The sequence below is a fragment of the Lissotriton helveticus genome, chromosome 1_1, assembly GCF_964261635.1.
Source record: "Lissotriton helveticus chromosome 1_1, aLisHel1.1, whole genome shotgun sequence".
Classification (NCBI taxonomy): Eukaryota; Metazoa; Chordata; class Amphibia; order Caudata; family Salamandridae; genus Lissotriton; species Lissotriton helveticus.
In genome coordinates this window covers 1,045,946,690-1,045,969,782 of record NC_136057.1, presented here as the reverse complement: position 1 = coordinate 1,045,969,782, position 23,093 = coordinate 1,045,946,690, and the positions used below count along the sequence as shown (strand labels likewise).

The 23,093-nt window shown below is 41.9% G+C and overlaps 2 long non-coding RNA genes across 2 annotated transcripts; both read left to right on the top strand.

Moving 5' to 3' along the window:
- Positions 1–137: 137 nt before the first annotated feature.
- Positions 138–1,082, top strand: LOC144772021 (uncharacterized). The gene is made up of 3 exons (XR_013599601.1): positions 138–190; positions 326–386; positions 835–1,082. It is a non-coding gene; the product is annotated as an uncharacterized LOC144772021 (long non-coding RNA).
- A 4,186-nt stretch (positions 1,083–5,268) lies between these two features.
- On the top strand, positions 5,269–6,184 carry LOC144772013 (uncharacterized). The gene is made up of 3 exons (XR_013599596.1): positions 5,269–5,321; positions 5,459–5,519; positions 5,968–6,184. It is a non-coding gene; the product is annotated as an uncharacterized LOC144772013 (long non-coding RNA).
- The last annotated feature ends 16,909 nt before the right edge of the window (positions 6,185–23,093 follow it).

Below are 23,093 nucleotides of genomic sequence, written 5' to 3'. Positions count from 1 at the left end.
ACTGCAACCATTTGAGGCTATGCGGCCACCGTCCTAGTATCCCTGTCGGCCTTCCGCGCACGTGATCGCGGCTCAACCACGCCCATCACGGAAGCGCCGACACTCTATTTCACTCGCGCCTTCACCCAGCCCAGTACTAGCGGGGCGGTGCAGGCAGTAGGTTACAAACTGAATACCTCGGCAACTAACTGTGAGTAAAAGTACCCGTTTTCCTGCGGGCGTGTCTTTTTTTCAACTAGCGCCAAAATAACGCGCCCAGGACACGAGTTGGATGATATTCCTTACCCGCATTTATCTACCTCTTAATAATATCACTCTCTTTCAGAATACGTTTTAAAGAGGGTAACCTCCCCCGTCCCATGAAGTCCCTGAACACTCCATTGAGAGTGAGCCTTGGTTATATATACTTTCTGTCTGTCTTGTGTCTATGTTGTGTGTGTCTTACTTTGTGTTGTACAGTTTCTCTTTGACAATGCATGCACGATCGAATTGGATATAGTCTCGCACCAACTAGTCGGTATGCGAGGATGTAACACGCGGTGACCATTTTATGAACCACGTGTGAGTTGTGAATAGAGAAAATTACGATATTCCCTCTGTGTGAAAGTTGTGGGTAATCTACACTGTCCCACATTTCGCACCTGCACTTCCCTCCTCTAGAAGTATGCTGGAGTAGAGCCCAACACTGGTAACGCTAGACGTATGATGCTACCACTGAATTCACCATGTAACTGGGTGTGACAGCATGCTGACACAACGTTGAAGCACTGCACTACGTTACAGGCTTGTAAATATGTTCAATACTTTGACAAATGTCGGTATTTTCTTTTACAGGTTTTTTGATTTTTTAGCTCACCCAGTGTGGAGCGAGCTTACACCACGGGCGCATTTTCGCCATCCAGTGGTCCCATGTGGTAGGATTGGGTGCGTCTTTTAGGGGACGCAGACCGTCCACCACTTGGTTGTATGGTCCTGACGAAAACCTGGTTAACCTTAACCATTAAGGTTGAAACATGTAGACCTAACACATAGACCCTATTAATTATAGAGATACACGGGCTCATTGTTGCCCTATTTTATCTCGCCACGATTTTATTATTGTCCATTTGCTTGCCAATAAAAAATCTTTATTTTACAAGTTCAAACCAGGACAATTTTTAACTCACTGATTTTTTTCATTTTTCACGCACCACCACTCACAACCTGCTCCACTGCAATCAGGTGTTGAAGCACACCCTGATGACGCTAGGTCATTAGGGTGGACCCCGATGATGAAGCATGTCATCACTAGGTGATGAGTGAGGGGTTTTTAAGAAAAAGAGTTTTCCTCTATTTTGTGAAAACCATCCACCGACACAGTGACTTGTGAATTCTCACTGGTGGTACTCCTTCATTTTTGTTTTTTCTACTATTGTATCCAGGGGTACAGGAGTACTCCCCGTTCACTCTGGTGAACATAACCCTTGCTCTCTCCATTGTTTCTGTATATCTTGGCAGCGCACAGCTGTGAGAGTTATTAAATAGCAGCACTGTCCTTTTTACTGTCTATACGGAGAGGGCGACACAACTATTGACCATGGCAGACACTCAAGGCTTAACATTCTCGACTGATGAAATTGACTCTATCATGGGCAATCTTGCGGCGTTTGCGGATGCAAACATAAGCAGTACAATATCCCAGACATCAGACTGGGACAAATTGACGGAAATGAAAAAGAACAGAATAAGAACTATTCTACACGGCACTATATTAAAGGAATATGTGACAAACCAAATGGCACCTAAAGGCTTACTAGTATCTAATGCCCCTCGTATCTTTCTGGACGATCATGAGTTCCGAAGAGACTGGGCACGTATAGCATGGCACTGTACCCATGATTGGATCATGCTGATCCTCAAGACTGCCCTACGCCTCTCTGAAAAAATCCAGATCGAAATACAGGTGACTGAAGCACAGATAAAAACTAGCATCACGGGATATAAAAAGAAACTAGATGATCTCAACAAAGAGATGAATGAATATAGGGACAACCTTACCCAACAAAAGGTACAGAAGTTCCAGAAGGATCTTAAACGCTTTTCCTTTGTAAAGGCCTATCCCTATTCTGATGCTGACTACAAAGCTTCCACAGGACCAGATCAAGACTCTGATGCATCCAGCAACACGTCCAACAGCTCCAGCAATAGTGGTAGTTCAGGGAATGGAAACCAAAGACAAAGACAAAGAGGAGGATTTAGAGGACATTATCAATGGCCACAATACAACCAACCTCCTTTCCCGACACCATTCATGCCAGATCAATCATTCCCCATGTATGGATGGCAACCACCATTCCAACCGCACTTCTTTCCACCCAGCCAGTACCGCCCTCCTTTTCAGAACAGAGGCAGGCGCGGCAGAGGTCGGAAGAGAACCGGAAACAATGTACAGTGGGAAGACGAGGACCCAGTGGGCAACAATACGAGGAGCAGAGCAGGAGTGAGCAAACCAGGACCAAGCAACAAGACGAACTAGTCACCAACCTTTCCTCAAGGAGTCTCACTACAACTGAAACTAAAGTGCTGAACAAGGGCCTGGGCTTTGTACCCACGAGACATTTGGACAAATTCAAACTACATTGCGAACTGGCCAATTTCTTTCGGAAATTGAAACTCAAAGCATTCTTTGAAAAACACCCTAGCAGTGAAAATGACGAAACACCCAACGAAACAGGCCTTAAAATTAAGTCAAAGTTCACACCACCTCCACACACTATCCCTGTGGAAATCCACACATTTGAACAGGCCGTGTTCAAAGACATTGAAGAAATGAGGGAACCCAGACAATTTGAAAACAATAGCAGGGCAGAATGCGACGCAATTTTGCAATTGAAGAATGACGCCTCAGTCATAATAAAACCAGCTGACAAGGGCGGTGGCCTTGTTGTCATGAATAAGAGTGATTATGACACTGAATGCAGGAGGCTACTCAGTGACATCAAGAGCTACCAACCCCTATCAAGAGATCCGACTGAGGAATTGAGAGCAGAAATTTTGGAACTCGTTGAGACAACTGAGGCCTCTGGTGCAATCTCTAAACAGGAAGCGGACTACCTCTGTAAAACGGAAGGGAAAATCCCGTATTTCTATACTTTGCCAAAGATGCACAAAGGTAAAATCCCACCGCCAGGAAGACCGATCGTGTCAGGGATCGGTTCACTCTTGGAACCCCTCTCTCGGTTTTGCGACTTTTTTCTGAAACCGATCGTACAAACTACCCCAACGTACCTCAGAGATACAAAAAACCTGCTGACACTCCTGAACAATGTACAAGTAGACGATGAAACCATCCTACTCAGTTTTGACATTGAGAGCCTTTATACGAGTATTCCTCAAGATGCCACCCTGGATGTCCTTAAAAGCGTTCTGGAAAATAACAGTTGGGAACACCAGACACCAAAGGCGTTTATCCTACAGTGTGCCATGCTCGCACTCAAAAGGAACTATTTTGAGTACGAAGGCTCCCTGTACCTCCAAATCGGTGGTACGTCTATGGGCAGTGTCTTTGCTCCTAGTATAGCCGGGCTATATGTCCATAACTTTGAAGAAAGGCACATCCTTACACAAGAGAACCCCTACAGAGATCACATCAAGTTTTGGCGTCGTTATATCGACGACGTCATGGTAATCTGGCAAGGACCTGAGGAAACACTCAGAGACTTTACCATCTGGATTAATACTCGAGATCCACACCTCAAGTTCACTCACACGTTTGACAAACGACAGATGGTCTTTCTGGACATAGAAATTAAGAAAGAGGGGCAGGAATTAACAACCAAAACACATTTTAAGCCCACTGCCAAGAACAATCTACTTAGGTACGAGAGTTTCCATCCCCGTCCACTCAGAGAAAACCTGCCATATGGCCAATATCTGAGACTACGGCGAAATTGCAGCAAACTATCAGATTATAAACTTCAAGCTAAAGACCTCACGTGCAAACTGAAACAACGTGGGTATCCAAACAGAATAATTGAGAAGTGCCAAAAAAGAGCAAGGAATCAGCCTCGTGATTCTCTACTTGAAGAAAACATGTCCCGGAATGATTCTATTCCCCTCACTTGTGTTACAACGTACAATTCCGTTTCAAACAATGTGAGCAAGAGCATCAAAAAACATTGGCAGATCCTCAGCACAGGCGCATTGAAATGGGACAAACCACTTTTTTCTTATAAAAAAGCACCAAGTCTAAAAGACAGCCTTGTCAACACAAGACCAAAGAATGCAACGATCATCTCTAACCCTAGCATTACTGAAATGTGGAACTTGCCACCAATTATTGGGCACTACAAATGTGGGGATTGCAGTGTATGCCATCTGACAGAGAACACGAAAACACTGAATCTTGAAGAAGGCAGAGTGTGGGAACAGCGTAAACACACGAATTGTAATAGCACCAACGTTGTGTACATGATCACATGCATCTGCGGAAAGAACTACGTTGGTATGACGACCAGAAAGGTCAAACAACGTATTTGTGAGCATCGTAGCACAATACGCTGCAGAAAAAATGCCACCAAGTTGACTGACCATTTCCTGGATGCAAATCACACTCCAAATGACATGAGATGGACTGTCATTGAGCAGATTCCAAACGGACCCAACTCTCACAAGATCCTACATGAGAAAGAACAACGTTGGGTGTACCGACTTTCCACTCATATCACGGGCCTTAATGATAATGTCCCTTGGGCCTCAATACTGTAAGCCTACCCACTACCCTTTGAGCAATATTCAGCCTATTCCTAACCATCTAATGAGTTGTCCATAAACATGACTGTAGCACTCTTGTAATTTTAACTAGTCATGGTCCGTTCTGGTTAGTATGACCACGCCTAAATCATAACATTGGTCTTCTGTCGGGGTCTTCTGGCAATATACACCCCAGTTCTATCTCAGAACCCCCCTTTAATATGGCTATCTAGGATGCGATTACCAATATTTCATCAGCCATTCAGGTCTTTGTACACAATTTCTGAAATACTCCTTATGATCTTTTAAGTATTTAATAATTTTGGAATTTTGGAATATTGTACCTCCTAGCCTGGGATTTACCCCAACTACCCAACACGAGATTCGATCTCTCGCCTTAACTGCAACCATTTGAGGCTATGCGGCCACCGTCCTAGTATCCCTGTCGGCCTTCCGCGCACGTGATCGCGGCTCAACCACGCCCATCACGGAAGCGCCGACACTCTATTTCACTCGCGCCTTCACCCAGCCCAGTACTAGCGGGGCGGTGCAGGCAGTAGGTTACAAACTGAATACCTCGGCAACTAACTGTGAGTAAAAGTACCCGTTTTCCTGCGGGCGTGTCTTTTTTTCAACTAGCGCCAAAAACTAACGCGCCCAGGACACGAGTTGGATGATATTCCTTACCCGCATTTATCTACCTCTTAATAATATCACTCTCTTTCAGAATACGTTTTAAAGAGGGTAACCTCCCCCGTCCCATGAAGTCCCTGAACACTCCATTGAGAGTGAGCCTTGGTTATATATACTTTCTGTCTGTCTTGTGTCTATGTTGTGTGTGTCTTACTTTGTGTTGTACAGTTTCTCTTTGACAATGCATGCACGATCGAATTGGATATAGTCTCGCACCAACTAGTCGGTATGCGAGGATGTAACACGCGGTGACCATTTTATGAACCACGTGTGAGTTGTGAATAGAGAAAATTACGATATTCCCTCTGTGTGAAAGTTGTGGGTAATCTACACTGTCCCACATTTCGCACCTGCACTTCCCTCCTCTAGAAGTATGCTGGAGTAGAGCCCAACACTGGTAACGCTAGACGTATGATGCTACCACTGAATTCACCATGTAACTGGGTGTGACAGCATGCTGACACAACGTTGAAGCACTGCACTACGTTACAGGCTTGTAAATATGTTCAATACTTTGACAAATGTCGGTATTTTCTTTTACAGGTTTTTTGATTTTTTAGCTCACCCAGTGTGGAGCGAGCTTACACCACGGGCGCATTTTCGCCATCCAGTGGTCCCATGTGGTAGGATTGGGTGCGTCTTTTAGGGGACGCAGACCGTCCACCACTTGGTTGTATGGTCCTGACGAAAACCTGGTTAACCTTAACCATTAAGGTTGAAACATGTAGACCTAACACATAGACCCTATTAATTATAGAGATACACGGGCTCATTGTTGCCCTATTTTATCTTGCCACGATTTTAATATTGTCCAGTTGCTTGCCAATAAAAAATCTTTATTTTACAAGTTCAAACCAGGACAATTTTTAACTCACTGATTTTTTTCATTTTTCACGCACCACCACTCACAACCTGCTCCACTGCAATCAGGTGTTGAAGCACACCCTGATGACGCTAGGTCATTAGGGTGGACCCCGATGATGAAGCATGTCATCACTAGGTGATGAGTGAGGGGTTTTTAAGAAAAAGAGTTTTCCTCTATTTTGTGAAAACCATCCACCGACACAGTGACTTGTGAATTCTCACTGGTGGTACTCCTTCATTTTTGTTTTTTCTACTATTGTATCCAGGGGTACAGGAGTACTCCCCGTTCACTCTGGTGAACATAACCCTTGCTCTCTCCATTGTTTCTGTATATCTTGGCAGCGCACAGCTGTGAGAGTTATTAAATAGCAGCACTGTCCTTTTTACTGTCTATACGGAGAGGGCGACACAACTATTGACCATGGCAGACACTCAAGGCTTAACATTCTCGACTGATGAAATTGACTCTATCATGGGCAATCTTGCGGCGTTTGCGGATGCAAACATAAGCAGTACAATATCCCAGACATCAGACTGGGACAAATTGACGGAAATGAAAAAGAACAGAATAAGAACTATTCTACACGGCACTATATTAAAGGAATATGTGACAAACCAAATGGCACCTAAAGGCTTACTAGTATCTAATGCCCCTCGTATCTTTCTGGACGATCATGAGTTCCGAAGAGACTGGGCACGTATAGCATGGCACTGTACCCATGATTGGATCATGCTGATCCTCAAGACTGCCCTACGCCTCTCTGAAAAAATCCAGATCGAAATACAGGTGACTGAAGCACAGATAAAAACTAGCATCACGGGATATAAAAAGAAACTAGATGATCTCAACAAAGAGATGAATGAATATAGGGACAACCTTACCCAACAAAAGGTACAGAAGTTCCAGAAGGATCTTAAACGCTTTTCCTTTGTAAAGGCCTATCCCTATTCTGATGCTGACTACAAAGCTTCCACAGGACCAGATCAAGACTCTGATGCATCCAGCAACACGTCCAACAGCTCCAGCAATAGTGGTAGTTCAGGGAATGGAAACCAAAGACAAAGACAAAGAGGAGGATTTAGAGGACATTATCAATGGCCACAATACAACCAACCTCCTTTCCCGACACCATTCATGCCAGATCAATCATTCCCCATGTATGGATGGCAACCACCATTCCAACCGCACTTCTTTCCACCCAGCCAGTACCGCCCTCCTTTTCAGAACAGAGGCAGGCGCGGCAGAGGTCGGAAGAGAACCGGAAACAATGTACAGTGGGAAGACGAGGACCCAGTGGGCAACAATACGAGGAGCAGAGCAGGAGTGAGCAAACCAGGACCAAGCAACAAGACGAACTAGTCACCAACCTTTCCTCAAGGAGTCTCACTACAACTGAAACTAAAGTGCTGAACAAGGGCCTGGGCTTTGTACCCACGAGACATTTGGACAAATTCAAACTACATTGCGAACTGGCCAATTTCTTTCGGAAATTGAAACTCAAAGCATTCTTTGAAAAACACCCTAGCAGTGAAAATGACGAAACACCCAACGAAACAGGCCTTAAAATTAAGTCAAAGTTCACACCACCTCCACACACTATCCCTGTGGAAATCCACACATTTGAACAGGCCGTGTTCAAAGACATTGAAGAAATGAGGGAACCCAGACAATTTGAAAACAATAGCAGGGCAGAATGCGACGCAATTTTGCAATTGAAGAATGACGCCTCAGTCATAATAAAACCAGCTGACAAGGGCGGTGGCCTTGTTGTCATGAATAAGAGTGATTATGACACTGAATGCAGGAGGCTACTCAGTGACATCAAGAGCTACCAACCCCTATCAAGAGATCCGACTGAGGAATTGAGAGCAGAAATTTTGGAACTCGTTGAGACAACTGAGGCCTCTGGTGCAATCTCTAAACAGGAAGCGGACTACCTCTGTAAAACGGAAGGGAAAATCCCGTATTTCTATACTTTGCCAAAGATGCACAAAGGTAAAATCCCACCGCCAGGAAGACCGATCGTGTCAGGGATCGGTTCACTCTTGGAACCCCTCTCTCGGTTTTGCGACTTTTTTCTGAAACCGATCGTACAAACTACCCCAACGTACCTCAGAGATACAAAAAACCTGCTGACACTCCTGAACAATGTACAAGTAGACGATGAAACCATCCTACTCAGTTTTGACATTGAGAGCCTTTATACGAGTATTCCTCAAGATGCCACCCTGGATGTCCTTAAAAGCGTTCTGGAAAATAACAGTTGGGAACACCAGACACCAAAGGCGTTTATCCTACAGTGTGCCATGCTCGCACTCAAAAGGAACTATTTTGAGTACGAAGGCTCCCTGTACCTCCAAATCGGTGGTACGTCTATGGGCAGTGTCTTTGCTCCTAGTATAGCCGGGCTATATGTCCATAACTTTGAAGAAAGGCACATCCTTACACAAGAGAACCCCTACAGAGATCACATCAAGTTTTGGCGTCGTTATATCGACGACGTCATGGTAATCTGGCAAGGACCTGAGGAAACACTCAGAGACTTTACCATCTGGATTAATACTCGAGATCCACACCTCAAGTTCACTCACACGTTTGACAAACGACAGATGGTCTTTCTGGACATAGAAATTAAGAAAGAGGGGCAGGAATTAACAACCAAAACACATTTTAAGCCCACTGCCAAGAACAATCTACTTAGGTACGAGAGTTTCCATCCCCGTCCACTCAGAGAAAACCTGCCATATGGCCAATATCTGAGACTACGGCGAAATTGCAGCAAACTATCAGATTATAAACTTCAAGCTAAAGACCTCACGTGCAAACTGAAACAACGTGGGTATCCAAACAGAATAATTGAGAAGTGCCAAAAAAGAGCAAGGAATCAGCCTCGTGATTCTCTACTTGAAGAAAACATGTCCCGGAATGATTCTATTCCCCTCACTTGTGTTACAACGTACAATTCCGTTTCAAACAATGTGAGCAAGAGCATCAAAAAACATTGGCAGATCCTCAGCACAGGCGCATTGAAATGGGACAAACCACTTTTTTCTTATAAAAAAGCACCAAGTCTAAAAGACAGCCTTGTCAACACAAGACCAAAGAATGCAACGATCATCTCTAACCCTAGCATTACTGAAATGTGGAACTTGCCACCAATTATTGGGCACTACAAATGTGGGGATTGCAGTGTATGCCATCTGACAGAGAACACGAAAACACTGAATCTTGAAGAAGGCAGAGTGTGGGAACAGCGTAAACACACGAATTGTAATAGCACCAACGTTGTGTACATGATCACATGCATCTGCGGAAAGAACTACGTTGGTATGACGACCAGAAAGGTCAAACAACGTATTTGTGAGCATCGTAGCACAATACGCTGCAGAAAAAATGCCACCAAGTTGACTGACCATTTCCTGGATGCAAATCACACTCCAAATGACATGAGATGGACTGTCATTGAGCAGATTCCAAACGGACCCAACTCTCACAAGATCCTACATGAGAAAGAACAACGTTGGGTGTACCGACTTTCCACTCATATCACGGGCCTTAATGATAATGTCCCTTGGGCCTCAATACTGTAAGCCTACCCACTACCCTTTGAGCAATATTCAGCCTATTCCTAACCATCTAATGAGTTGTCCATAAACATGACTGTAGCACTCTTGTAATTTTAACTAGTCATGGTCCGTTCTGGTTAGTATGACCACGCCTAAATCATAACATTGGTCTTCTGTCGGGGTCTTCTGGCAATATACACCCCAGTTCTATCTCAGAACCCCCCTTTAATATGGCTATCTAGGATGCGATTACCAATATTTCATCAGCCATTCAGGTCTTTGTACACAATTTCTGAAATACTCCTTATGATCTTTTAAGTATTTAATAATTTTGGAATTTTGGAATATTGTACCTCCTAGCCTGGGATTTACCCCAACTACCCAACACGAGATTCGATCTCTCGCCTTAACTGCAACCATTTGAGGCTATGCGGCCACCGTCCTAGTATCCCTGTCGGCCTTCCGCGCACGTGATCGCGGCTCAACCACGCCCATCACGGAAGCGCCGACACTCTATTTCACTCGCGCCTTCACCCAGCCCAGTACTAGCGGGGCGGTGCAGGCAGTAGGTTACAAACTGAATACCTCGGCAACTAACTGTGAGTAAAAGTACCCGTTTTCCTGCGGGCGTGTCTTTTTTTCAACTAGCGCCAAAAACTAACGCGCCCAGGACACGAGTTGGATGATATTCCTTACCCGCATTTATCTACCTCTTAATAATATCACTCTCTTTCAGAATACGTTTTAAAGAGGGTAACCTCCCCCGTCCTATGAAGTCCCTGAACACTCCATTGAGAGTGAGCCTTGGTTATATATACTTTCTGTCTGTCTTGTGTCTATGTTGTGTGTGTCTTACTTTGTGTTGTACAGTTTCTCTTTGACAATGCATGCACGATCGAATTGGATATAGTCTCGCACCAACTAGTCGGTATGCGAGGATGTAACACGCGGTGACCATTTTATGAACCACGTGTGAGTTGTGAATAGAGAAAATTACGATATTCCCTCTGTGTGAAAGTTGTGGGTAATCTACACTGTCCCACATTTCGCACCTGCACTTCCCTCCTCTAGAAGTATGCTGGAGTAGAGCCCAACACTGGTAACGCTAGACGTATGATGCTACCACTGAATTCACCATGTAACTGGGTGTGACAGCATGCTGACACAACGTTGAAGCACTGCACTACGTTACAGGCTTGTAAATATGTTCAATACTTTGACAAATGTCGGTATTTTCTTTTACAGGTTTTTTGATTTTTTAGCTCACCCAGTGTGGAGCGAGCTTACACCACGGGCGCATTTTCGCCATCCAGTGGTCCCATGTGGTAGGATTGGGTGCGTCTTTTAGGGGACGCAGACCGTCCACCACTTGGTTGTATGGTCCTGACGAAAACCTGGTTAACCTTAACCATTAAGGTTGAAACATGTAGACCTAACACATAGACCCTATTAATTATAGAGATACACGGGCTCATTGTTGCCCTATTTTATCTCGCCACGATTTTAATATTGTCCAGTTGCTTGCCAATAAAAAATCTTTATTTTACAAGTTCAAACCAGGACAATTTTTAACTCACTGATTTTTTTCATTTTTCACGCACCACCACTCACAACCTGCTCCACTGCAATCAGGTGTTGAAGCACACCCTGATGACGCTAGGTCATTAGGGTGGACCCCGATGATGAAGCATGTCATCACTAGGTGATGAGTGAGGGGTTTTTAAGAAAAAGAGTTTTCCTCTATTTTGTGAAAACCATCCACCGACACAGTGACTTGTGAATTCTCACTGGTGGTACTCCTTCATTTTTGTTTTTTCTACTATTGTATCCAGGGGTACAGGAGTACTCCCCGTTCACTCTGGTGAACATAACCCTTGCTCTCTCCATTGTTTCTGTATATGTATATAATATACCAGGAACGTGTATTGAATCCGGTCAACATTACCGGCAAAGAAATACTGCTTAATTAACACAAAGAAATGTGAGTATAAACAGCTCTCCGTAAAATTAAAATAAGCTTTATAATTTTCAGTTCCGCTACAAATTTAACACTGTGTTCCTTATACCAGCAGTTGACAACATTTAAAGAATTTTTTATAAAAAACATTGAAGAATATATCTATGATGGACTCTTTAATCGTCTCAAGAGTTTAACTAGGTAAGCGATACATTCATCGATATGCAGTTCAAGGTGCATTTAGCATCGATAGGGCCAAAGGAGAGTTTTCTGCCGAGTCAATCCCTGGCTATTTGTTATATTATCTAATGTCTCTTCTGTGACTTCTTGGTTACATTTATCCTAATACCGGTGAAATATATAGAAAATATAAAGAGTTAGCGCCAAGTAACCACCCATGAGAAATCGGTTCAACTGAAGATGTTCCCTGTACAGCTAATCAATGGGCTTTTTTGAAGTAGGAGTCAACTAGACCTATCGGTTGCTTATTTTTGTGTCCGTTCCTAAATATTTGAATATTACAACTTTCCCTTCATTTGAATCTGCAGAGTTTAGATGTATATGGTCCCTTGATGACAAACAGACTAGACAATAAGGGAACCCAAGGTATCCATACTATCTGAATAATCAAGTTTTGAATCGAGTAAGTACACTATTTCAAAGATAGGTAAACACCAATAACAAGAAATGACTATTTTGATTAAAATAATAAACAATGAAGGCACTATCAGGAGATATGTACTTAACTATAAGATATATAAAACTGTATTATTTCATGCATTGATCCTTTCACATGAAATCCCATTAATAACTGCTCATAATATTTAATATAAGATTACCCAGGCTCCCTACTTTCCGTTTTTTCCCCCCCTTTCCCTCATCTAGCAACTGCTCAAATATTAATAGACAATACTATTCTGTGTTTCTTTATCGTATTTATTAGTTGTTGTATATCGATAGCTACAGACCAATGAGGATAGGAAAATATGTACGATAGTATTAAGTTTTGAATGTTAAATTGATAAGTCTGATAGATCTTTAAGGAATTCTTTTAGATAAACTTGATACTAAATGTGACATGTATGTATTGATTAAAAAATTTTGTGAGTTTGAAGCCAAGTCGAAACTAGGTTTAATAACTGGAAGATAACTAGAATAAAATGCCTGCTCATAAATGTTCTCTCTTTTTTATATATATTTCAGCGTAGTTGTGTGGCTCCTGAAGAAGGCGTTTGTTGGAACGCCAAAACGCGCGTCGAGACACTGTATTATGTCATGCCACTTTTTTAATGAAATGTTTTGAAAGATTATATTCTGTTTTGTCAATATTTCAAGTTATGTTTTAATTTAATGCCATAGAAGAAATATGATTGCTTATCATTTATTGTGAATTTAGATGTATGTAATAGGTAGTTGTTGTTATTTTTAGTTTAAATATTTATGTCTAGGACTTGGTTTTTAACTTTCGTATTGTGTGGATATAATGATTATGTATATGGCCCTTTTTTAATTAAAAATATTCACTAAGTGAAAAATATTTGTCTGATCAGTTCATAAATGTTAGAAATCTATTCTCCTGTTTTGACTAATGACCTTCCTCTGTAGCTATCTAAATTTATGAGAGTATTCCAACAGATCAGATCTCCATTACTCCATCCTGTCACTTTTTTTTGTCAAGAAGGTCCGCTAGATGTAGTGGATCCTTGTAGGACAAAGATATATCTTAAGTAACTTGTCATTAAAGTGGTAGGTGTAACTGTAAATCTGAATGCATATACCTAACCACTATCTCTGTGTAATCAACTTTCTGTATCAAACTTTCAATTTCTGAAAACTAGACATGCATCAAATAAATATATCAACTAGACATGTGTCCTAGCATTTCTTGCTCTGCTTTGAATAACTGGAGTCAAGCTATCCTGGCTGATGAAGGCTAAAAGCCCGAAACCGGTCATAGAATGCATGTTTTCAGTCCAGGGGGACCTGGCCTGGCAGTTTGGGCGGACTGTTCCCATTGGGCGCAAGGTCAAGACTGATTTGCATATGTCTGGGTCCAAACTGGAATGGCATGGTTGTAGTGTGTTTATCTAGGTACCTATATTGATACTCCTATTTCTGACCCTTGTCCGGTTATTAATTCACTAATGTCCATACACCGGCACAGAAACCCGTCTTCAGATTAGGTCATAGCGCATGCTGTCACATTAAGCAAGCACTATCCCTTCAGCCCCCTAGAGAAGCACACCGAGTTCTCAAAACAAATCAAACCTCCAACAGACCTGGGAAATCCCCCGCAGCTATTGTTTTGATTTCGCTCGAGAACTCCTGCAAAGAATGTAAGAACGACCAGTCCTTATGACATTCTTGCTGACGTCTTATGTCCATCCTTACGTCAAACACGGCACCTTTCAGGTATAAATATACCGACGCTGCCCTAAGCTAAGACACGGTGGTGACGAGCTTGGAGCAGCGCTACTTGCCGGAGAGCCCAGCTGATGCAGAAAAGCCCACGGACGCTGCCCCTCCCTTTTGACGCGCTGAGAGAGACGCTGCCTTTTCTCCTGCCGAGAAATCCAGCCTCCGGCGTTTCCAGCCGCCCTCGCGGGTAACTGGGATATCGAGTCCTGTGACAGAGATACCAACCCTCCAGCCTTCTAAATCCCAGGTACTGAACTGACTAACCCCTTACAGAGAATTCTTGAGTCAGATTCTTGGCAAAACAAACTTAACTTAAGCTGCTACTTACTTACTCCCTCCCAAGTATTAGGCTTAGGTCAGGTACACCGGGGTAGGCATAGTTAGAAGCACCAGTTGAGTACGATTAGTCAATGTATTAATGTATGTATATCTTTTATCCATTTTAAGTATCATATGGCTAAGAAACCATATAAATGCTTTTACAGTTTTATTTTATAATTCTGTTTTTACTGTATGCACTTTACTTAACTATAAGTATTGCAATAATAGCGATTCATTTCTCTTGTATGAGAAAAGAGACTGATCAATAAATAACATCTTTTTATTGAAGCACGCCCATCTCTTATTTCTCTACAAACTGGTGAAACTAAGAATGCACGTACTGACTGAGTAAAATAGTTGTCTTTTGTTTTCACACGACTCTGGAGATATACTCTTGATTAGGGGAGAGCAAAGTTGTCATGTTCTATGGTTGTCAGAAACTAAATCCCTTCTTGTCTATCCAGGGAGGTTAAACTCCTCCTTGCCTATTCGAGAAAGTTTCTAGTGAACTCTGAGCTAGCTGGCACACATAACTTTAAGTCTAATATCGTCAGTAGAAGACCTAGTTAACCACAGTCCTACGTCTATACTATTGAAGATATTATTCCAATGCGCAGAGCCTATTGGGATAACAGGAACTACACTACATGGCGCCCAACGGTTTGGATAGGCGATAAATCTAACGCAAGACATTAGAGTAACTCAGTCGTGCTTTTTCACACAGACCCTTTTTTCCATAAAACTCGAAAGACGTCTGGAGTGGGTGAAAGGTTAAATCCGCCAAACTTAGTAGGAGGAGACTCCTATGTATGGTTTTTGGTTTATTCAACGTTGAAGGATACAGTGTTCCAAAACATTGTGCATCTAATCTTTGTTTCTTTGAAAACCTGATCTGCAACAAAAACCCTTCTTGACAGTAAAATGTCAGAAACTGAAGTAGAAAGGGAGACAGCTAGAATAGCAGCTCAACTCCTAGAGGAAGACACAAGTCTCCTACAGCAAGACCCGGGTGCAATACTCATCCCGGTCAGCATAAGAAAAACTATAACTTTAAAACTTATAGAAAATGGACTAACACCGAGAGGTGGTACAGTCATATTCGTAATTGAGGCACACGAATATCGGCAGGCAGAGGTATTCTATTCATGGATAAATTTTCCAGCAGCAAACGCTGTAACAAAAGAGTTCCATTATTACAAGATAGAGGAACCTCCGGATGAGTACACCCCTTTCGAGGAGGTGGAAATACCACTCAAATACCAAGAGCACCTGCTCTGGTTTAAAGGCGCCCTAAAACATAATGATCACATCACCAGGCTCGGTCCACTAGGTAGACCAGGAGCGACGTGGCCGGTTCTAGCCGGATACACACCACATCCAGACATTGGGAAAATGTCAATACCAGAACTTTTAACACAGTTAAAACAACTGATTAAAATACACAGACAACTAGTCCAATATGTAATGCGGACTTCAACAGTCCAACCAGCTATTAAAATTCCACAGCTGACCCCTCATCAGGGGAACACAAATAAAATCACACCACAGAACATACAGTCCTGTCTAGGTAAAGTACCCATTAAACGGGAACAAATTCCATTCTGGTTAGCACAGAAAATCAGTCAAATAGAGGCGGTATTTCCAGATACCACACCTGTGGAGAAACACAGAATTCTGACTATCTGTCTCCCAATGGGGATCGCACCACATGTGGAGGACTGTGACACTTGGGGTACAGTCTTTGCTTCCATTTACACAAAAACACATGGTGTTCCGTCCATGGCGGTAATACCAGAGGTGCTAAAACAGATTCAAATTGAATACGGTCCAGAACCTGCTTTAACTCTGGGTATGAAATTACTGAAAGACTTCAAGCAGGTCTCGGCAATATTACTAGCAAACATAAAAGGGGAAGCAGCAAATGTGGCGATCCGCCAAAGATTGAAGGAAACAGACATAGCAGACCAACCATTTGAACTTGCCAGAATCATAGAAAAATCCTATGAAGAAATAGGAAGAGATAGTTTGGGTGGGAAACCAGTGAAACCCCAACTAATAGAAAATCCTGAAAAGGTATTTATTAAAAATAATCTAAACACTTCAAAAAAGAACTGGGATGGAAATAAACAATCCACTCCCAAAGAAAAAAGATTCCAGTCCAGAGGAAGGTCTCCTCGGCGGAGAGAAAGATCTCCAGACCAAGGAAACAAGTCTCCCCAGAGGGAGCCCTCTAAGAAAAAATACAACCTTAGAAATAGGGATAATTTGAAGAAACCTGATAGATATCAAGATATTGATACACGTCCCTCTCGATCTTTTCAGACTTCCTCGCAGAAATCGGAAAGAAGAGGACGGTCAGAACACAGGGAAGAGCACGTCAAGTCCAAAGACAAAGAACCTGCTCATCAAAGTAAAAAGTTACAATTTCCAAAGAAGAAGGTAGCCAGCATTAAAATAATCAAACATGCCGAGGATCCTGAGGACTCAGCTGAAAAACGGAGAGCGGGCTCAGACAATGCTAGACAGCGCAGCAGAAGTGAGCATAGCTCGCAAGATCCTGATGAATCATCTGGAGACAATGGACACGACTGAGTACATTCAGGTGGAAACTGCAGATACCAGAGTTAGCAAACCTCATAAAATATATGAAATAACTTTACGTATAGAGGGAGATAAGACTAGGAAAATAAGGGGTCTATTTTGGGATAATCTCTCCACGGGCTATGACATCCTTCTAGCTGAAAAAGATTGGCCACCAGAGTTTGTCAGGGAGTGCCCTCATGGCGAAGAAATGATTATGCCTGCCTTCTCAAATCATATTCCAATTCATAAAAAATATACACTTGCAAGAAAGTGGGCAGTAGCCCAGGATCCTGCATTATATAAAAATCATGTGGGATGGGATGAGGACTCTCCTCCTCACAAGATCCAGTTAAAATCTCAACCAACTGCACAGAGGCAGTACCCAATTAAGCAAGAAGCTAAAAAACAGGTCAGGGAGATCTTAGATCAACTTGAATACCAGGGGGTGATTGAAACATGCACCTCACAAATGAACAATCCTTTGTTTCCTGTCTCCAAACCAGATGATTCATATCGTCTAGTTTTGGACTACAGACACCTTAACTCATGCTGCAAAACGTTTGCAGTACAAAACTCACACAGTGCATCACTAATGAATAGCATAGTGCGCAAAAAATACAAAACAACATTAGACATCTCTAATGGATTCTTTTGTCAAAATATAGCACCAGAAAGCAGATATTTGACCGCTTTCTCAATAAATGGCTCGCAGAAAATTTCTGTCGTTTGCCCCAAGGGTTCAAGAACAGCCCAGGATTATTCTCAGCGAGGGTAACAGAGTTACTACAAATGTATGATGATGAGGCATTATCTTATGTCGATGACATCTATCTAACAGACGATGACTTGGATACTCACTTGAAAAGAGTGAACACCATAATACTTGGGTTCGCAGCAGAGGGTTATAAATTCAACTTCAAAAAGTCAAGAATTGCCCATCTGACTGTCCTATTTTTAGGATATGAATTATCAAGTGAAGGCAAAAGCCTGGCTAAAGATTTCCTAGAGAAATGTGCTGTAATCCAAGCACCTAGAACACTAAAAAACTTACAATCAATTCTAGGTTTCCTAAATTTCGGAAGAACTTACATTATAAATTATGCAGAGAGGGTTAAACCTCTCTATGATTCAATAAAACCAGATTTTAAAAGAATCAACTGGACTCAAAAACACACAGAAATTTTGAGATCTTTACAAACAGACATGTTAGTTAAAACAAAACTGCAAACACGCGATAACACACGCAACCTTGTAATCCGAGTCATCCCAGGAAGATGCGGATTCACATACCTAACCTCTAATGAGGGAGAAAAGGTACCAATAGCATACAAAACACATTTGTACACAGAAGCTGAAAAAACATTCAGCATTAAGGAAAACATTGTTCACGCGGTTCAAACAGCTGTAGCAAGAGAAAGATACCAAGCTGACGGCAGACAGATTACTGTCAGAACAGCAGAATCAGCCTTTGAGGCATTAACAACCCCATGTAATTTACCTACTATGGCACTAAATCCAAGATGGATACAATGGGAAGATTCTCTTGCTACAGACAGAGTGAAATACTATTTTGATCCAGAGTTGACAAAATTAAAAAATCTAGAATATGAAAGAGAATATCCTCTGCCAATCGACATTCTGCCCGTACGACAGTACGCCTGTGTGATACATACAGACGGACATGCTCAGCCCTCAGTTTGGGGAGAACAAGCTTATAACGCCACATGCGAAATTACGAAAGACGTGTGGCGCGGAGGCAAATTAAAACCTATTTTCAAAAACACACTCAGTGGAAAATAATTCAGAACAACAAACTGACATAATAGCATTAAAAATGGCGCTAGATAATGCGGATCGCGAATTCCCGACACTTATAGTGTGCGATTCATATTACAGCGTCAAATCATACAATAACGACTTGCAGAAATGGGTTGAAAACGGGTACAAAGATGACACAGGTGCAACAATAAAGCAAAAATCGCTTTGGGAACAAATAGTTCTTTTAAAGAAAGAACTACCAAAGACTCACGTGATGCACTCACTGAGTCATCAGCGTGATGGGGTTCACGTTGCAGGGAATTCATTGGCTGAGACAGCCAAAGCGGAAGCAACTAAATTGGCTCCCGTAGCTACAAAAAAGCGTTCAGTAAAATACATTGACGGGGAAACAATGCTGGCGGTAAAAACGTCATCAACAGGCGACTGCTCAGTGCTACCCCTCATTTATCCACTCAATTATACGTACATAATCGATGCAAACTCCGTTCCTTTTGCTCGAATCCCTGGAGTGGGGGATAGAGTGATTCCAAACATGGACAGGAGAGGCTTGTTAATAGCAGACGCACATATGGGTGAGGGTCTTAGACATCTTAAACTTAAGGATTCTCTAGAAGAATTACAATCAACATATTGGTGGCCAGGAATGAGCCTGCAACATTACATATTTGCAAAAAATTGTCAAGACTACAACAGAGATCGCAGTGGTGAACGAAACGGTGTATTCCCATGGCTTTTCGCTCAATAAAAGATTAGGCTATCGACATAAAATAGCCAGTATGAATAATGCGTCATATTAACATGGAGAGACTATTTTCACTTAAAATGTAAACCCCAGCTCTCGGCTGACGTCTGAACTGTTATACGAACATTTGTGAGTCTATAATGGCATATACGCAATTTGCATGCTACATTCTGACCAGGGTCCTGCTTTTAGCTCTCGAGCTTATAAGGAGGACATGACCAGCATGGGCATAGCATTGCGGTACTCTTGTCACCTCTTTCCTGAGGGAAACGGGATGGTGTAAAGAAAAAACCAGGGCATAGAGCAATCTATAACAGCAAAGGTATTAGGTTCAGGAGCTGGGTGGGTCAAACATTTAATAAGTGTCCAACGTAGTCTTAATAATCTGCCAAGAAATTCTCTGAGAGGTCTCAGTCCGTGCGAACTATTGTTTGGGACTAGAATGTTAATCCAGGACCTTGATAGTCAAACTTCAGTGGTTAAAGAAAAATGCTTTGATATCAAAGATCGTTTGGCTATTTTACAGGACTTAAACGAAACAAGAAAAGACCTGAGCAACATAAAGTTGAAACAGCAGCCAATAACCACTGAAGAGAAACCACCTGTCCCAGCAAGGCCTGTCTGGATTCCAAAAATCGGGGATCTGGTCAGAGAAAAGATCGCGGTGAAGAAGGAATTTGGGCCTTCTTACAGAAAAGCAGTTCCTGTCTTGTCTGTCAACTGGACAAGATCAGTAGTACTACCGCCCCTTGCTGGTAAAAAGGAGAACCGAGTTGTATCCATCGACCTGGTTAAACCACAATCATGTGGTCAATAACAAGTAGTAGGCCAAGTGGACTCCCAAGAAGTAGTAGAACACCAAAGTTTGCTACAAACACAGAGGTTCAAACTGAAAGACTAATCACAATTGATAAACCTACAGTAAAACAAGAAGGACTATGCAACAAAGCCATGGAACTTAAACCGCTTGAAACCCAAATTAAAATATTAAATCAAGAAACACCAGTCTATAATGATGTAACCACAGACTATGCTAATGAAACAAAGAAAATTCCAAAAACAAAAAGGAATCCAGAAGCAATTGAAACAATTGACAGAACAGCATCAGGCTACTTCATCAACTTCGATGATTTTTCTGAAGATCTGAGTGAACCAGAGGAACAGCGGACAACAAAAACCTTTAAAGATAAAGCAAAGGAACTCTTTCATCAACTAAAAGAAACCTATCTGATTTCTCCATGGATTGAACTTTGGGTGGCACTAGGAGTATTCATCCTCATACTTTGGCTCATCATGGTACTATGCTTGGGACATTTCATTGAGGGAAAATATGCTACAATGGACACAGCAAGTCAGAACATCAACTTGGTCCTGAAACCACACAAGTCTTCACACATAGAGAAAAGAGAACTTTCTTCAGTAAACTTCACAGCCAATCCTATACCCGGTGGGGTAGCATGGGACAAAACTGATTACGAAATATATGGTCCGGTTGAGCTCCTGAAGTATCCTCATCAATTCAAGATTTCATTAAGTGACTTTGTAAAACCAAGCACATTTGCTGATGATTGGGACTTTGAAAGTATTAATGATATGATGTCTGATCTAGTAATGTCAGCTAAATTTACAGAACATGACTATTTGCAAGGTTCATCTAATTCTGATCAAATGTTTTGTTACAACCATTATGGTAACCATTATCTGCATAAATCTACTCAACCTAGAAATGTTTTAAATTTTAACCAATGGGAACACTGTGCAACTCCACCAAAAGGCAGTTCAAAGACATATTTTGATAAATATTCATACTTTTCAGGGTTCAACACAAGTAATGCAGAATCATTTTATTTCAAATTGTTAAATAAGACAGGAGTGAAAACCATGCTTACAAACACAAAATTGATATATTCAGACTCATTTTTTTTAAAAATGAATACATTCGGTTTTGATTTCTGGAACAATAACATTGAAACGAAAACGATCTGGGGCACAAAAGATTGGCAAGTGCAAGGTATAGAATCATTATTTAGAGCCTGCATGATCCCAGAACAAATTATATTTTTGAATGATACAATTCAACAGACATTATGTCTTGGCCTAGCCAAAATTAAAGACTTAAATAAACCGTCTATTCCAAAACCAACACCTAACAGTAATAGCACTACGGAGGTTGAGATAGACATATCCCATATTTTAAACCAAAACAGAACACATGCTGATTGGAAACAATGGTTGATCTGGCCCACAGACACAAATAACTGTCAAGACAGATTCCTGAACAAAATACAGGGGTTCACATTGACCAGGCCAGACCCAAGATACTCCCAGAGACAACATCCAGGGATTGTAACTACTTATAGTGTGGGGAAACTCTGCCTTCAATGGCTACATACATCCACACTGTCAGAAATTAAGCAACACTTAACTTTACTTAAAGAAGGTGCTGACTTGCGTGATTTCATCATGGGACCACGCAAACAGCGTCTAAAACGTTTCATAGCGGCCTCTATATGCGCCTTACAACGAAGCCTGGAAAGTAACTCAAATTGACACAGCAGAAAAAATACGGGAAATTGACCGTGTTAATTTGGAAAAATCACTTTCTGTTGTGGACAATGGGTTAATGACTCTGTCTTCCAGAATATATTCACTGGACAGTATTGTATCTTCTGCAATCGATATAATAGAACAAGACTTACTGATGTTGCAACACGGTCGTCTCAATTGCGTTCTATTGTACAGCTTGGCTGGACGTTACAAAATCTGCGTTCAGGCTATGTGCCTTGGCGTTTAATCAACACAACGTCACTATTTAATATCTTTAACCTTACTGATAAACAAATCAGTTTGGCACAAAAGGGTGCTGACTATACAATTCTGAGCATTGAAAAACTTGAGAGATTACCATTAACAATGTCAGAACGACCTGTCATTGAATGGATAATACATGGGATAATAAATATTCCGATAACAACTTTCCAGTTTCAATACTGCCAAAAATATATACAGGCAGGCCAGTATGAAAGGTTGGGTAAAGAATACATTAAGTCCACATGGAACTTGCCCTATACTCACACATGTGTCAGTAACAACGGACAGAGTGTATTCCTTAGTGGTAATAATTGTGAAAAATCACTCAGTGGCATACTTCTGTGTCAGGGTATTAGTTTGCATGGGGCCTGTGAAGGGACTTCAAATAACCTTTCATGTCACCAGTTAGGCACACCTGCAACACAAATAGAACCATTCTTTAGAAGACTTTCGAACGGGAGTTACATTCTAATTGTAGATCACAGATGTTGTGGCTTGCTGCCAGGAAAACCTTATCTCGTAAGCGTGACTTCCAGGGTCATGTGCTGTGAAAGAGTATTGTTCCCGAATGATGCTCCAGACAGGGAGGGAAGGTTATGGCCCAGTTTAAAAATCTCTTTCATTCGA